We start from the raw sequence: 11,239 nt of genomic DNA on the forward strand, positions 1-11,239 counted from the left end.
TATGAGCATGTGTTTGCTGGATTGATTAAAAAAAATGTTAAAATTTCGAATGGGAGAAAAAGTAAGAGGAATTCGCTTCGATTGCGACGATTAATCTTGAATCCTTAAATATCTCGAACTGTCGGTTTGTTCTTGGAAGTCGAGTGGCGCCTCGAGTACTTTAGCTTCCTCTCGTTGACGTGCAAATAGCTCTGCATTTTAATTGACTCTCAATCGCGATATCCAAGATGCCACTTTATCCTGGATTTTTTTTTTTCAGTCGTTTTCAGACATTTTGCTCTTCAGTATTATGATTTCACTGACGTTAATGATACTTCAAGATAAATTCATTGACATTTGGGATGGATTAATTGCATATCAGGCGGAATTATCAACCACTTGATTTATTATTTGATACTTTTTATTTATATTTAATTCGACTCGAGCTCTCTAAACTCACAGATCATATTTTCGTTGAATAATTTCATCGGGAAATATATTTCATTTAACGGAATGTTTTTATTCAAATTTTTTCGACAGCAAGTTGTCGACATTAATGAGGGGTAAAACAAAAATTATAAATTGATCATTATTTCCGTAATAATAATATCTATTCCGTTATATCGCACGTCGCTTAAATAATTATTAAAGTAAACCGTCTGTCAATTTGATATTCGCAATCAGAGAATCTGACATTATAGTTATGTCAGTGGTTTTTTTTTTCTTCAGGGGAAAAAATTGAATGACAAGTCCGTGTAAATGATCATCAATCTTAGATTTTGTTTTTTCAAGGATTAAAATTCAGAGGAGATGAATGTCAATGTCGTAATATTCCACATGTCACTCCATGGATACACTTGAAATTAACGTAATGGAACAGGTCGTCATGTATTTTATTTATAATCGGCAGTCGCCAGACGAATTTCTCGCCAATTTGCATTAGCAGTTTAACATATTTTATCTCGTTACTTCTGCCGATTTATTCTCTCTGGAATTTTTCGTTCTATAGTTATTCCAGTTCCGGTGTAGCTCTTTATTTATTTTTTTCCTTTTTCAATGTCTAAAGTGTCGGACTGAATGTGAATGGGATTTCTGAGAAGACGGCGTTCACGAAATATTCCCCTTTGAGTCACTTCAGCTTTTACGATTCCATCAAAATACGTTCACTGAGAAAACAAAGACTGAGAATTTCATATTTCACTTGTAGAAATTATTTCAATGGCTATTCCATCTGAATTCTCGGTATTTCGATTTCATTCATTTCAGGAGCAAATCCAAATTTTCATTCATCTTTTCTTTTTACTATTCCATTCATCTTGAAGATTTTGTATTTAAAAAATTTTTGTTTATTCCTCCACTAGATCTCGTAATTCAACATTTCCACCGGATGTGAACGTAATTACGAGAAGTCATATCTAGTCGCCATGATTATTTTTTCAGTCTTGTATTTGTTCACATATGTCATTAGTCCATTGATTAATCTTCTTTATCCAGGATTCAATCGTTTACCCGTTTTTCTATCTCTCAACTGAAAAAACAGTGAAGTGAGTCGTTAAAAAACCATTAGAGCAGAACGAGGATATAATGGAGAGGATATTTGAAATCTCGGAGTGTTAAATTTATTTTTGGATCGTTTGAACCAGGTGGAGCAATAAAAATTCACGTGGGCAATGGGGGGTTGGCGGGTATTTTCAATGCACCCTAGTGCATTCCTTCTGACTCGTTTTACCTGTTAATTTAATATTCGCCCTGTGGCTGTTGCCTTCAGACAAAACACGTCCACCTGGGATATTAGTTAGTATTTTATTTCGAAAGGCTAGGTCTACTGCATAATGCTGAATCCTTATTTTTTTCGGGGGACAATTATTTCTTGTCATTATTCTCGCGTGTAATTTCACTGAATCGTTTTATGGGGAAATTATTTTTTTTCTACATAATAAAAGTAATAAAAATTGAAAGGATTATCGGAATTTCCATAACTTTGAAGAATTCAGAATTAACTGACATTTTTTTTAAAACAGAGCAATGATTTAAAAAAAAATAATTCCGAATTTGAATTCGGCGGTTCGAGTTGACCAATGAGGAGTTATTAATTATTAGTCCTACGCGGTTTCGAGATATTTCGACTCGGGCGAACTTCATTTTTGTTTCTACTTTCCTAATAAGGACCCAATGGCAAATAAAAAAAATTATGAATTTTCGTGAAAATTGTTAACAATCCTCAACAGTCGATATCTCCAGATAGAAAAGTGATATCGAAAAATGGAAAAAAATGGAAAAATTTGTTTTTGAATTGAAAAAGATATTCAAACCGATGTCAGTGCGATGACAGCGCCCGATTGGGAGCGGAAGCCGTGTGAAGTAGACGTCGAAGAGAGGGTGCGCATGTTCTGTTGTAACTGGAATGTTCTTTCTCTCTCATTTACCCGGTGGATATCGGTTACCCTGTTGGTCTTGCAGAGAATTTTACACGTTGGAAAAAGTGAGATAGATAGAGAGGGGATAAGTCGGTGTGGTGGCTGGGTGGGTGGGCGTCAGTTGTCCAAGGAGTCACCAGTCTCCGGCGGTGCGACGTGCTCCACACAACCTGAGCTAAATCGCGCGCGTCCTCCAACCCATATGCCAATGTTTTGCCGATAATATCAACAACACAATCATTACAATAACGATAAAAAAACCGAAAAAATAACGTCAACGCGAATACTCACTCGAAATTAATCGATAGCCCAAGTGATTTCGAAATGATTTTAATGAGTTGTGTGGTCAGGTTATTTGATATTTGACATTTTTATCAGTGAATTCACTTGTGAGCTGTTTATTTATTTATTAGTCTCGAGTTATTGTTGGGTGGGGGTGGAGAACAGCTGGTGCGCGTGTGGGGGAGGGAATTGTTTTATGGAATAAAGAGGGGGGCGTGCCTGACAGTTCGCACACCGCGTGACTCATAGACGGTTTCATTTTTTTTTTTTTAATTGGTTTTTGGAGTTTTTGGTTTTTACGGGTATATTGCGAGGGGATGAGCTGTGGTCCTTATGGGCCTGGGGACTTCTCGGGTTGTGACGGCATTCCTACAGGTGCCTCGGACCCATCTCTGTTGCATTGCCATTTTTGAGGTTATCGAGGCTTCCAGGGGACGACCTTGACGCGCACCTGTGGGATGGGGTATGGGATAACGCAGGTATAAAGACAGGATGAAAATATGTGGGAACTATTGCCATGGGGTACATTTGATGATTAGGATTGTGATTTCGGGGGATTTGTTTTATTCATTTCTTTTACATATTTTTTTTTATTGAGTGGAAATTTTATTCGTGGAATTGAGATAAATAGATAAATAGATTAAACTGTAGATTTTCTGGGCGATTTGATTCGATCGATTCGATCTTCATGATTCGATTTTGACATGCCACTGTTATTTTGAAAATGATGGATAATTTGGAAATTAATGGAAATGGAAATTGCCAGTGGGAAGAGAATAATCTACGATCTAGACTTGAAGTCGTTATTTGTATTATTGGCTTGAGATAATTTGGTTGGAGTTGAATGTTTTAATTAACATCGTTTCTCCTCTGGGAGTAGAAATGGGCGAATTCTCAGACGATATTTCCTAGAATCTTGAATTAATTACGAAATTAAAATACATAATTTTCACCAAAACCATAAATTTCTGGCGTCTCACTCAAATCGAATATCTATTCAAATTTTTTAATTGTTTGAATTGGCATGATTTTTATAAATCAGAAATTGATGCATCTTTTGCCTCTTCATGGATTTTTATCCACCAAGAAAGTCCACTGATATTTTTTTCATATGAATAAATGAGAATTTAATTGATTGCAGTTGGCTTGAATTCATTTGTATCTGGTGGCACGGTGTCGGCATTTATTTTTGATTAGTGTGTCTCTATTTCGGCATCATGAGTTCTTCCTGTCGAAAGGGGACGATACCCTCAAAGTCGTCAAGTATTTTTCTCAGCAGTTGAATTTTTCAATTCTTCTCTTCTCGTTGACTGTGAAATTTTGTTGTGTCTTCATCGTCGGCCAATTAAGATGAAAATTCATGTGTCTCAGCCGGATGCTGCGGGACTAAATATTTTTTAACTGTACCACCAGATTATTTAGGGAATTAATTCACACATCACGTGAGCAATACCAGCGATATGTTCTGACAACAGGATCCCTCCATTTGTCCTTGACACGGTGAATTTATCATCGTACGGTATTCACGTATTTTCCCTTGAGGTGTTTATTCTCTCTTTTTATGGCACATGTTTTGTCATAGTTTGTCGGAAAAATTAGAGGAAATTCGTCAGGGTCTTGTGCATTATTCATTGAGGATTTACGACGATAAATGGCTGACGTACCCTTCCGCATGCTCATAAGGCGATTTTTCATTTCGCTTTTCAATTAGTACATTTTTTTTTTTCATTAAACTGCGCCATTGAAATTTTAATTTCTTCATGGCGGTATTGCAAATTATATTTCTTAATGAATAGAATTTTTCAAGGTGCACTCCTTAAATCCATCGATAAATAATTGATCTTAATTGAATTCTCTGAAAATTTTGGTTTGGATGGAAATGCAGTTTTATTCAAGGATTTTTTAAAAACGAGTTTTTAGATGGAGAATAAATTTGTTGAATTGTAAATTTTTTTCCTTTTGTATATTGCAAACAGAGATAGCATGCAATCAGTTATATCCGGATGTGGTAGGAATGAGGTAATGACGCAAAATTGTCAATGTCTCATGAATGTTTTTTTTTTCTTTTTTCACTCGTGTCTCATCGTCGATATGTCAAGGGCTTTCCTCTTTCACCGAATCGCATTGAACGATTATTTTAATGTCATACCGTCTCAGCGATGATTTCAGTGGTTGAGCCAGCGTTAATTGGCAGTCGTGAATGCGATATTGAGAGGCTATTAAAGCTTGGATCATCATTACGGGGCTTTATTGATTTGAGAATACCCTGGAAACTATTGATCTGTGGGAATTTTTTTCGATTTTTTAAACTCAGAGCACAAGAATTTCCTATTGCTAGAATCCCAGTGGACTTTTTCTCGAATAGACACGTTTCTTTTAATATCATGGAATATTTCCTGTCTGAGGATTGATTTATTTCGAGAGGGAAAATAGTTAGGGCTGAGTGTTCGTATAATTGAAATTCTCCTGAGTTGTGCTGGGAGTTGGAAATATTTTCTCATTTTTTTTTCTGCGATAGATACAGCGACGATTTAATTAAACCCACAATAAGTCTTTCAGTATTCTCCACTTTCACTTGTCCTGTCACCACACATGGTCGAGTGACTAATCACCGGGTGTACAATCCTAAATAGACATTTTCGGTGAATTTTCCCACCCGTCGGGGTGAATAGTTTGTCATGGGGTAGCCAGAGGAGATCGTAAATTCAACAGCTTCCGTGACTATTTTCCTGTCTATAAAAAAGATTGACGTACACGATTTTCATGTTGTCTTATTTTATGGGATGTGCTGGGTTGACGATTGATATGTCATGGTGGAAAACGGTAAAATGTCCAGGTCGATTTGTATCTGTCGATACGCGTCTCTGACTCTTGATGGATAGCTTTCAAACATTTTGCTCATCTCCACAGTCATTTGTGAAGCATCAGGGGAGAATCATCAACGCTCTGATGACTTCATTCGAGACAATGGGAGCCTTTGAATTTCATGAATTTTCAATTATTCGGGAATATGTTTAGTAATGAATTTAGACAGTTTATGGGATTATACAGGAGAAGATATTTCGTCGGAATATATAAGTGCCTTTTACTGTTTCTGTTGAGATTTTTTCTCAAATTTGAGGGAGGGATTTATTTTTCAAGTGAATAATAGTTTATCGGTGAGGTAAAAAACTCTAGGTGAATTTTACAGAGAATTCTTCCCTCTGCATAAATATTTTCACTTTGAGGCCGAATTTAATGCGACAATTCTGAAAATAACACCTAAACCCTCGTAAAATTTCAATGCAAAGGTCTCCAAGTTTTTTCTTTGATGTTCCCTCTCGACAAGATTCCTTCGATGTCTCTTGAGGTTTGTCGAAGCTGTCCTTCTGACGCGTGTTACCAGTACTATCGACACTGAACTACCTATCGCTTCTCACTCTCACTTCAGCGATAAAAAGTTAGTGAAAATAGGTGTACAACCGCGCAACAGCCATTCCTGAATGCCTTTCGTAATACCTGCGATCTGAAAAAGAGAGGAAATCATTCTGCAGTGGAGTAGTAAAAGTTGCACGAACTCCTCGATGATATTTTCCAAAATATCTACGAAACTAAAAAAATAATGAAATTTTTGTCGGAATATTTTTTGTCGAGCTCGTGAAGAGCTACAAAAAATGTTATTATTAATTTCTACCTGTCTCTCTCGGTTTCGGAGATAGTTCGATAAAACTCAATGAAAAAATCAGCGACTTCGTGCGATTTTTGTATTTTGCTGGTGGAGTTGATGCGCAAGTGAAAGACAACTGGTGGAAAATGTAAATTTTCGACTGTTGCACATCATCTTCTTTACGATGACAGGTTCTCTAACATATTCAAGAAGTCGAGACTGCCTTGACGAAAAAAAAAATCGCGCTTATCATCTCAAATTTATTCTTAACGTTATGCAAGAGTAATAAAACGAGAGTTGATTACGGTTGCTTCTAGATTTGATAGATAATGATATACTGGATGGGCTTTTTAGTACTCGATTTTGGTTTAGTAACACTCTCTTGGACAGGACTAGATTCGCGTGGGTTCGGTTGAAAAAAATCGCTGGAAAATCGACAACTATTTATTATTACCGAGGAATCGTATCGTTGCTCGTATCTCATTCAAAAAAAAGATCATTTACATATTTAACCACTCAATTGAATAGATTGAATTATTATACGCGTGGCAAGACTCAGATCAATTTTTTATTATATATTTCGTCATAATAATTGTATAATGTAATTTCTTTTTTTTTTATTGGAGAGAATAGAGTAGATCGTTCGTTGAATAAATTTGTTTAGTTGGAGTCTAAAGCCTTTACATCGTAATGGCATTGGGAAATGATAGCGGATATCTATTGAATTTTATCACAACTCTCTCCGATGTGAGTTGATCAATACACCTGATAACATGAACAATTGTTTGAATCGGTGTCGCTGGTTACGCATCATTGATCGTCTCTAATCGCTCGGGAAGATTATTCAATGCTCGATCGAGTCAGCCAATGCCATTCTGATAAGCTCCTTCGTCTATCCTCTTGTTGCTAAGATATTCTGTAACACTGAACGATTGTTCAGACGTAACACTTTCTCGAGTGAAATTTCACCGGTCGGCCCCTCGAGGATAATTCGGTCTTTTTTTTATTTTTTTATAAAATTTTTTCATTTCGCGGCAAATTATTATTTTACTCATTCAACTATTGGAATTCTGAGAGATTTTAAATTTTTATCGAATTATCAGAACACTTTTTGGGGTCAGCGGGAATTTCGAAAAGTTCATCGGTTTTTTATAAATTAAAAAAAATGTTTGAATTTCTGGGAAATTTATAAAAATTCGATCTTCCCAAGGATTTGAGATAATTTTCTAATTTTGCAATTGTTTATAAAAAATTTAAAAAATTTTTTAATTTTCTTGGCTTGATTCAAAATTTATAAATTTTTCCCATTGGAATAAATTATTATTATAAATTATCTTGAATAAATTTTGAAATTCAACGACTGTCTTTGTCTGGATCAGTCTTTCAACTCGATTGGGAGCGGAATGACATTAGCTATTGATTTATCGATGAAAATGAATTGATCATATTGGCAAAGTGGTGAGTAGATGAAGTGGTGGGCGAACTTGTCTGGGCAGGGCTTATCATATTCAACCACTGTACAATTACCCCACGGTATTCGCCAATGGCATTCAACAGATGAAATTGAGAGACACATTCAGCATTTTATCATTCTATTACGAATCGACGAGGCTCGTTGCGAACTCGATTTTATCCGTGGTACCTTATTTCTTGCACTCAGATATTGGGGTGGCTCCCACGTACCTTTAAAAACACGCATAACACCACCTGTCCATTTAAGGATCGATCCACTCCTCAAAATCCACCTTCCACAGATTTTTTTTATTACCTCAAACCGTACTTGTTTAAATGACACGTCAATTATTCATTTTATCAATCCTGGGTAATTCATTTTCCGGAATTTTTCAATCGCGCATGAAATCATTATTTGTCCAATGTAAATATAAATATAAATTATAAATAATATAAAAAGGAGAAAGGAAATCGATCTCGAAATATCTCGAATGAACGTAAGATGAAAGGGACCCGCTACCATGACGTCGTGTCAAAATTTTTGAGAATTCATAAAGCGTAAAAAATTTCAAAAATCGCGAAAATTTGGGAATCATTCCGAAAATCAAAGAAGATTGCAAATTATTAAATAAATGATGCCTGGGGGGCGCGGGCCAAAAAATTGCAGAATATTTGGAGCAAGTAATACATAACTCTGATCTGAGGAAAAATGAGAATGAAAATTTTTCGATCAATTTTCACCCCCTCCGACATTCTGGTAATTTTTGAATAATTACTGAAAAAATGTCAGGTTAAATCAGTGAAAGAAATTTCTTCCCGATAAATTATTCTCGGTGTATAAAAATTGGTGTTGTTGCTCGTGGGTTCAAGGACGTCCATTGAACCCGATAAATATTCGATTGAGCTATTAGTGGATATTATTTGTTCTCCAACGTTTGGAGTGATTGGGATGTGCAGTGGTGGGGATGTTGGAGACGTTGAAAATAGCTCGAGGGTCTAGGCACATTGGACATTCCAATGTTGGTGCAGCAGCCGGCGTTTGAGGCAGGTCAGGGGACGTATGTCTGGACACCGAGAGAGAGGATTAAGCCAAACATTCACTCGTTGCATCTTCCCCTTGCAAAAGGTGGACTTTAATTGTCGTCATGACTTCCTCGTTATTCGTCGTGTTTAATCGTCATTTTTATTTCTTCTTTGTCTCAACCAAGACTGAAGTGTTGGATTTTAACTCGGGCTTTTGTGAAATTGGGGTGATTGATTTTTGGGGACTTCCTCTCGGGGACTCAAGTCTTCTGGACCAACTGACAATTTTTATTCCATGGAGAGGTTTCTGCTGGGGTCCGTTATGCTGCTCACGGCGCAAGAATGCAGTCCGGTCGTTGCCAACTACCTTTATGCCTTCTTCTTATCCCACCCATTCTCAATTCTTACTCGGTTCTTTTTTACCTTCCCGCCAACGATGCTACTATACGTGAGATTCGAGGGATTTTATATTTACGTATTGATGATTAATTATTTATTGAGGAAATTGAACTGTCACTTTGAAAATTTTCACTGAACTCTTACTATTTGGAAATTTCCAGAAAATCCAGAATTTTCAATTCGCGATTTTTTAGCGGTTTTTTTTTTTTCATGTCTGCCATCGATGTTGTAATCCCTGAGGAAATTAGACTGTTACTTCGAAAATTTCCAGTGAACTCTTGCTATTTGGAAATTTCCAGAAAATCCAGTATTTTCCATTCTCGATTTTTTATCGGTTTTTTTTCTCATGTCTTCCATCGATGTTATATTATTATATTCAGATATTGATGATTAATTATTCACTGAGGAAATTGAACTTTTGCTCATGGGAAATTCCCCGAAAATTAAATCTTGATAATGAATTCTTTGGACGTGGAATTGGAATGACTTCCGGGCGAATTGATTAGAAAGTTCGGTAATTTTTATAAGACTCAGGATTTTCTCCATTTTTCTGGGGTTTTTAGTGTGTGGTTGGATTGTTGGGCAGGAAACGAAGAGACAGTTCTTGAACTCTCGGTTTTGCTGGTAGAGTCAATTCGCATATATAAAGGTTCGTAGAAAATAGCCATTGCCCTCGCCCACACGTGTACATCGAGCAAAGGTAAAAGGAAGCCAAAGTCGAGGTAGAATGTGAATAAGAAGAGACAAATGTTGGAGTTTAAGGCGTGTGTACACGTGGGGATACACGAGCAGCTGTGTCGTCAGCTGTCCATGTAAATTACCGGTCAATATTACTCCCCATTGCATCAATTATCATCAGTAATTTTATGAAATTTTCACGGATAACTTTCACCTCGTAAATTTCCTCTGCAGTTTTATTATCCATGAAAATTGTCATTCTTACTCGACTCATTCCTTTTGTCACACCCAAATAGTCGAAGTAAATTTAACTATTATTTATATTTTTATCAAAGCAAAACGATATATTTACAGTTAAAAAAATCACTAAACTAGTGGCTGTAATTTCCACAATTTGTTTCTTGCTCCGATGATATAAGACACACCTACGGTATCAAATCGTCCTGCAATCCTTTACCATCCATTACACGATTGAGTGAAGTACGGTAATCGAGTTTGTCAGAGCTGGAGAAACCCAGCAATCATTTCCCATGTACCTTATCCATCGTAATTGCATTATTATGCATTACCTCGAGAGTTTGAGAGTTCATTCCGGTACATTTTTCTCCATTCAGAGAGCTATAGGGTTCGTGAAAATATCAACAGACGAATTACAAGTCGTAATCTCTGGTTTGACGTCAGTAGGAGTCATTTGAGTATCATTCGCTATTTTTCAAAACAAAATTTTTACTTTTGTTGGGGGGAATTGCTTAGGGCCCACCCTCTCGTCCCGCCCCCACTGGCAAGTGTCCCGCACAGGAAAATTCTCTATTTTCCTCCATTTGCCATCTAATTTTATCGAGCCGGAAAATGCTGTGTTCCATCCCTCTCTCTTGCTTTTACGTTTCACTGCCACCAGAGAGATCCAGACATGTGCCTTTATTTTCATTTATCTATACATAGAATCTTGAGTGAGTGTCGGATTGTCTGTAGCTTCGTCCTCGTGTACGTAACAGTACAATAAGAGGATTTATTTTCATTACCCAAATATTATTTATCCAGAAAGTCTGTACGTGAAAAATTGATATTAATTTTTTTTTTTATCGAATTATTACTTTGACTCCAAATTAATTGAAATCACTGCGAAGGGCGTAATAGTTCAAGATCCGAATATTGGGATTTATAAGATTTATAAATCTTTCGTATTATAATAAATTGATTAATTGATTAAAAAATTCTGGTAATTACCATTTAAATTACTCGACCTTCGTAATTCATGAAAAATGAAGATTAATTTTTCTAGAATATCCCTAAAAATTTGTTTGCACATTCTTTGAATCCTGTCCTCAATGAATTTAAATCAGCAAATGGGGAGAGGGGGGGA

At 36.3% G+C, this 11,239-nt stretch overlaps 1 protein-coding gene across 1 annotated transcript in view; it reads left to right on the forward strand.

Moving 5' to 3' along the window:
* Nucleotides 1–2,554: 2,554 nt before the first annotated feature.
* LOC105267744 (spectrin beta chain, non-erythrocytic 1-like) overlaps nt 2,555–11,239 on the forward strand; it is a gene marked incomplete at its 3' end in the record, with an annotated part of 20,194 nt that continues 11,509 nt past the window's right edge. Inside the window, exon 1 of the mRNA XM_011306809.1 lies at nt 2,555–3,157. The remainder of the gene's footprint in view (nt 3,158–11,239) is intronic.

The sequence above is a fragment of the Fopius arisanus genome, unplaced genomic scaffold, assembly GCF_000806365.1.
Source record: "Fopius arisanus strain USDA-PBARC FA_bdor unplaced genomic scaffold, ASM80636v1 scaffold00049, whole genome shotgun sequence".
NCBI lineage: Eukaryota > Metazoa > Arthropoda > Insecta > Hymenoptera > Braconidae > Fopius > Fopius arisanus.